Source organism: Lagenorhynchus albirostris, chromosome 13, assembly GCF_949774975.1.
Source record: "Lagenorhynchus albirostris chromosome 13, mLagAlb1.1, whole genome shotgun sequence".
Classification (NCBI taxonomy): Eukaryota; Metazoa; Chordata; class Mammalia; order Artiodactyla; family Delphinidae; genus Lagenorhynchus; species Lagenorhynchus albirostris.
Genome location: NC_083107.1, coordinates 72009813 through 72016755, shown reverse-complemented (window position 1 = coordinate 72016755; position 6943 = coordinate 72009813). Strand labels below are relative to the sequence as shown.

The 6943-nt window shown below is 40.8% G+C and overlaps 1 pseudogene; it reads right to left on the bottom strand.

The window, feature by feature from the left end:
* Positions 1–511: 511 nt before the first annotated feature.
* On the bottom strand, positions 512–2035 carry LOC132531703 (5'-nucleotidase domain-containing protein 3-like; annotated as a pseudogene).
* Between the last annotated feature and the right edge of the window lie 4908 nt (positions 2036–6943).

Sequence of the window (6943 nt, the reverse complement as noted above, 5' to 3'; positions counted from 1 at the left end):
ATCTGGGAACCGGCTGTCATCTAGGGACCATCTCTGCCGCTGACATCGTGGCATGCTATCGGAGCGCTCGCTCAAGCATCAGCTTTCTGTGAGCAGTTCACCGGCGCACATCACTGGGCCCCTGCACGGCCTGTGAATGTCCAGTTTTTCCTTGCATTTTCCATGGAAGAGTCAAGAAGAGTTTCAAAACGTCACCTGCTGGAATCCAGAGATGGTATCAAGAAGCCTCCCCATCCCAGAAAATCTGACGCCAGTTACGGTACCTTAGTAAACAAGAAGGCTGATCACAGGGTGTTGACAGGAAGCCAGCCGCTGTCCCCACATGTACAGGAAGGCAGTCCCCGTGGGCTGCTGGCTCCTGTCTTCACGAGCTGGGGGGTATCCTCCATAATGTACAAAACAGATATCACAAGGCATGTCTGTAAGCGACAGTCACGTCCACACAAAGTCTGCCCAGTGCGGGGCCGCCGCTGGTCCTGGCTTTTCGCGCCCAACGTGGCTGGGCCACTGGCTACTTGGCCTGGGCCTCCTGCAGGAGTGGCAGCCTGGCGGCCGGGGGCCTGTCGGACCAGGCAGGAAGCTTGTGCTGCAGTGGGGTCCTCCAGGGGTAGAACGTGTAGCTGATGTCATAGCTCAGGAGGCAGCTCAGGGATGCCACGTAGATGTCAGCAAATCGCAACAGGCGCCGCAGGAGGTACGTGGGGTTCTGGTCTATGCGGAACAAGCTTCCAAACTGGGCGCTGAAGGAACATTTGGTCATTTCTCTCAACTCCTTCCTCTCCTTTTTGCACTCCTGCAAAACCAGCTGTGACTCCGCATCTCTGTGAACCTGCATCTGCTCCAATAACCCAGTCAAGGTCTGTAGCCAGGTAATTGTTTGAATGTACTTTTCCATGTTCATGATTCTGAGCTCAGATCTCAATTCCAGGATAATTGCACCCGTTCACCAGCCATGCTTTAGGGTCAAGTCCACCAGGTCACTGTATATATGGTCACCAAAATACAACACTTTGGATCCCCTCCATCCAGTAAACTTCAAAAGTTCATCTAAATTGCCCTGCTTATAAATCTGGCCTTTCTGCAACGTGTAGATTTTATCCTAGAGTAAGACGCCTCTCACATTCACCTTTTGGAAGGGACTCCACTTATCACTAAAGAAGTTTGGCTTCTCTGCCTGAACGATGACCACATCAAACAGGTCCCTCCAGTCTTTTTCAACAATATACCTCATCCCTTCATCCACAAAGCTACTGGGGCTATTGGTGATGAGAAACATCTTCTTGCCATGATCAGCCAGTTTGGCCAACACTGCATGGGTCTACTCAGGGTAGCAGATGTACTTTTCAATATTGCTTCAACTGCTCTGTACATGATTTCTTTGGTGTGCACCTCCCGAATTGAATCCTTGACGTCTTTGTACAGGTGCAGAGGCTCATAGTCGATGTTGTTCTTCAGAAAGTACTCGTTCACACAGGACAGCAGGGTCATCTCGGGCAGGGAGAAGATGTCCATGAACATGGACATGATGTCATGGTGTTTCCGTGGGAACTCTCATAAAAGTTGCTCATCTGTTCCAAAGGCACATGGGAGCCCTGGTACATTTCAATGACTTCCTCATCAGGGACCACGCTTAGGCCTCTGTGGACAGTTCCCAGCTGGATGTAATGAAAAGCACTGATCTTCATCAAGACCGACCGCTGCACGTCATAATGCAGTCCACGGATTGCAAAGTTTGGGTCATACTCATACTTCCTGATTTCCATGGGATACCTGTGTTCGTTGATGAGAAGGTCCCGAGTGGCATTAAATATCAGTGTGTGGAGGTGCTTAGAATAAAACACCAAGGTGTAATCATAATCAAAGCCGTAGATTTCAAGCTGTAGATTTCAATGTCCAACAGGCTCATCTCATTGTTTGAGAAGATGGCATCTGGATTCTACAAGTTGCTCATAACTGAAGTAACCAATTCTTCCGTGCTCCTCTTCGCCTCCCGGTAGCGCTCCCAAAGGTAGCACTTCATGTCTGGGGCGGTCCCAGGTGCCCCGTGCGGGGCCCTCGTGCGACCGCCCCCGAGCCGCAGTCCGGCAGCCGCCGCACAGGGCCGCCAGTGCGCAGCTGCCTGCCGCCGCCCCACCGCAAGTGGCGCCTCAGGCTATTTGCCTTTGTTGAGTAAAGATTTTCCAGTTTATATCCTGGAGGCTTGATTATTCAGATTATTTCTGTATTTCTGTATAGCTGAATAAATTAGTAAGTAAAGGCCTTTTTGGTTAATTCATTTAGAAAATTATATTAAATAGCTATTTAGATCACTCATTGCTCTATTTCATTCTTATGTTATCGTTAATATGTAGTTTTCAAAGTTGTACATGGACTCTAACCAATCAGATGTTAGATTCAGTTTCACTTTCAAAGATAGTAATTGGACATTTCAACTGCTAATTTAAGTTTACTGTCAAATAGGAGACACTTTGGACAATTTATGTTTTTTTATTGTCTGGCATATTTGTTCTTTTGACATCAACTAGTTATCATGTCTTTTGATTTCAACTAGATTTTATGTATTTGTATTCCTTTTTAAATGTAGCATAATTTACGTATGACATTGACCATTTTGATGTGCAATTCTATGAGTTTAACACATCAGGTTACAAATAATGTAACAGCTACCAGTGTCAAGATTTAGAACTGTCCCATCTCCTTCAAAAAAAGTCCTTATGCGCCTTGGCAATCAAGCTCTCCCTCTATTTTCAGCCCCTGGCAACTACTGATCCGTTTTTGCCTTTTCCAGATTATCATGTAAATAGAATCATAAAGTATGCAACCTTTTGAGTCTGGCGTCTTTCATTTGGCAGAATGTGTTCAAGATTCATCCAGGGTGTTACACGCCTCAGTACTTTTCACTGCAGAATAGTGTTCCTTTACATGGATGTGCCACAGTTTGTTTATCCACTTATTAAAGTGCATTTTGAGTTGTTTTCAGTTTAGAGAAATGATGAACTAAGCTGCTATAGACATCCAGGCACAGGCCTTTCTGTGATCATGTTTTCATTTCTCTTGGGTAAATATCTAGGAGTGGCATTTCTGGGTTGTTCAGTGACTTATAAAAAATTGCTAAACGGTTGTACATTTTGCATTCCCACCAGCAAGATATGAGAATTCCAGTCACTTAACATGCTTATCACCTCTTGATATTGTCTGATATTTTTATTTTAGCCTTTGTATTAGGTGTGTAGCAGTGTCTCATTGTGATTTTAATTTGCATTTTTCTGATGACTAATGAAGATGAGCAACTTCTCCTGGGCTTATTTGTCATCCCTGTGTTTTGGTGAAGTGTCTTCAAATATTCTTCCATGTTTAATTGGTTGGATGTTTTCCTATTATTGAATTTGCAGAGCAATTTACATATTGTGGATACAAGTCCTTTCTGTTTTGCCAATATCTCCTCTTAGCCCATGGCTTGTCTTTTCATTTTCTTAACAGTATCGTTTGCAAAACAGAAGTTTTTCATTGTGAAGAATTCCAATTTATATTCCTTTTAAACAGTGTGTGTGTGGTTTTTTCCTATCTCTTTTTGCTCCTTGCACCACCATCAGTGATCATTGTACAACAGATTTGTTTTGGTCTATTTCACAAAGCACACACAGTTGCCACTTCATCTGCTTAACATCAAGGGAACAAGTATGAGGACATGGGATGAGCACTGAACTGAGAGTCAAGATGTCTAGATTTTTGTTTTGTCAGTGGTTTGCTATGAACTGTGAGCTAATTATTTAAATTCTTTAGGCTTCCATTTCTTCATCTCACATTAGAAATAAAACCCAACTTACCCATTTCAGGAATGGTGAGGATATAGTGAGATAAAAGATGCAAAAGTACGTGCAAAGTGCTGGAAGGATGCTACATGCATTATATTTTCCTCTTCCAAGAGCCTTGCATCAACTTTGACAGTCACACTGGACCCACATTACAAAGGTACCTCTATAACTACAAATATAAGGCTCTAATATACTTTGTGTACACAGTACTTCCCTCTTTCACTCTAGAATATCCTTTGGTAGCTTCAAATTTTCTTTTCATGCTCTTATATCCATTTTAAAAATTCTATATATTTAATACTGGATAATCTTCAGATTTCATTTCAGAAACTTGTAATTTTTATTTTTTTCAAAAAGAAATGCTCTAACCAGCAATAGAAATGAGTAAGATTTCTTCCCTTGGACATTTGGCAGAAACATCTTCTTTCATGAAATAGTGGTGTTATTCAACAATGGAGCATGATTTTTTTTCTTTTCTCTCTCAAGGGAGGAAACTGAAGTATAGCAGAAGATTAAACATTCTCTAGGATATGTACAGTCCCTTTTCCAGTAAAAATAGGTAAAGAAAAGGATATTTCTGTGGACAGGAATATTTGTGTTTAGGAAGTTTAGCTGTAAGGTTCTAAAAATTCAAACTGTCTAGGAAAGGAATAAATTTTTTTAAAAGGTTTAGTCTATATAACCCTAGGGAGTTGATAATTTGTTACTTTCATGAAGTATTTAAAATCTTTATTTAACATTTTGAATTTAAAAAATTAAAAAGGCTTCTTTATCAGTTATGTAGCTAATTTTGGTAAAATTGCTGTTAGTCTATTTTGGGAAATAGGTAAATCTTACAGTGAATGCGTAATAACCAAATAAGTCAAGTCCAGAATAATTGTTTTAAAATGAAGGTCAAATTATGTCACCACTCTGGTCAATGGCTTTGCCATCTTACTCAGAGTGACAGCCAATTCCAAGGGTCCACTCTCCCCCACCTCCCTGATGTCAGCTCCTGTCACTCTCCCCTCTTGCCTTCCCCACTCCAGTTTACTGGCCTTCTGTTCCTTGTTCATTTCAGCTCTTGTGTTCTCACGGGTGCCCTCCGCCCAGAGTGCTCTTCTCCCAACTATCGCATGGCTCATTCCTGGTCCAGGACCAGCTACATAATTTGTTGGGCCCAGTAGAAAATGAAATGTATTTTTTAAAAAAATTATTAAGAATCTTAAGATGGCAACAGCAGAGTATTAAATCAAGTGTGGCTACACAGGTAAGTACACCCACAAAGCCTGCCCTGCCTGGCTCCTTGATTCCTTCATATCTCTGTTTCAAAGTCACCTTGTCTTAGAGAAGTTGTCCTCCTGTTCATTCTATATGAAAGAGTTACCCCTAGCATCCTTGGCCCTTTTATTTTATTTTTATTTTATGTATTGATTACTCGATTGTCTACCTTTCCCCAGTGGGATATAAAGTCCTTACATGCTGTATCACCCAGAGCATAAGACATACCCAGCACATAACACAGTAGCCACTCAAATATTTGTCAACTAAATGAATAAAGGAGTAAATGAGAAGTAATAAAAATCCAAAGCCATATGAATAAAAAAAATCAAGAGACAGACCAGATTTTAAAACAGTAAATATAAAAACTGTATTTGCATGTATGGGGAGAGGCTCAGATTTGGAAATTCAAATTTAGGAAAAAGGAGAATGGACTCAGCCTCAGTTCTCACATTAGCTGGTTCTGTGACTTTGGAAAGGTCTCTCAATCCCTCTGAATCCCATGCTGTCACCAGTGCAGTAAGGGGCCTTCCAACACTTCATTCTGTGACTTTATGGAACAGTCTCAAATGTGACAGTATAATATAACAATCTGATTAGTTGAAGATATTTTCTATACATTTGGGTCAAAAAACAAAAACAGGATGCTCTTTGGATGACTAGTCTAGTATTTCTCCAGTCTTCTCCTTCAATGTGACGGTCCACTTACGAATATGTATGGTATACAGTATACATATATACTGTATGATATATTGTGGCCTCACAAAATCATTTTTCCCGAGGGAAAAAGAGCTCTGCTTTGAGGAGTAGCTAGAATTCTTATAAATAGCTTATTACGTATCAGAGTTTGGGTGCCTTGGCCATTTAAACTCTTAAATTGATGACATTCATGTGTTTATTCGAATCCACAGGCTGTCATAGGTTAGTTCTTTAAGAAGAGATGCAAATCTAACTGTGGAGGTCCCCAGGCCCGCACACTTCTCCTCACTCCTTTTTGGGACATTCTGGGGTGTCTACTGCTGAATCCATTGTGGAAAACAAGAGTCTTCATTTAATATGCCAAGCTCCCTTTTGATATTATTAATTTGAAAAATCATGAAGAAATGTTGTGATCATAAATTCTCCCAGCATAGACGATGTTGAAAAAAAAACCCCACAAAACACTATAATGCCTTCTGGCTCTGTATGTGTCTGTGTTGAAAAACATTTGTTTTCCAAATCTCAGCCTCTATCCTGTTTGGTCAATAGCTGTGCATAGTACTTGCTCTGTAGTTTGTTTTTCATGTCCATTTTGCTTGGGATAATGTCCTATGTCTTTGTTATTCTTCTGATTCTTTTTCGTCTACTCATTGTGTTTTTTTAGCAAAGAAGCAAACTGATTTCTTCCCCTAGAATCCACATTAATCCTTCCCACTGAAAGATTTCTGATGTGCTTTTATCACTATTTTTAAATAATCCCCATATTCTATCTGATAGGAGAGCAAGATGAACCCCCATCACATAGAATAGACAGAGGCAAAATGAACTAAAAGTGAAACCCAATACAGACGTTAAGAGCACAGCTATAGCCTTGGTCAATTGAATAAGGAAGAGGTTAGGAGTCCTATAAATCTCAGTACAAGGTTAGAATAGGACTTACTACCAGGCTCCACTGATGTTGAAGTCTTGATATCCTCGTGATTATGAATCCTACTTCTAGGGGCAAGGATTATAGTTCCTTATTGGGCAGCCCCAGTTCTAACAGTTAGGGAAATCTGAATATAGGAAATTTGCTTCATCATCAGAAAGGCAGGTTAGACAGAGCAGAGCTGAGTGAATTAAAGATAAGTTATAATTGAATGTCTTCTTGCTCAGACAGTAAGGACAAA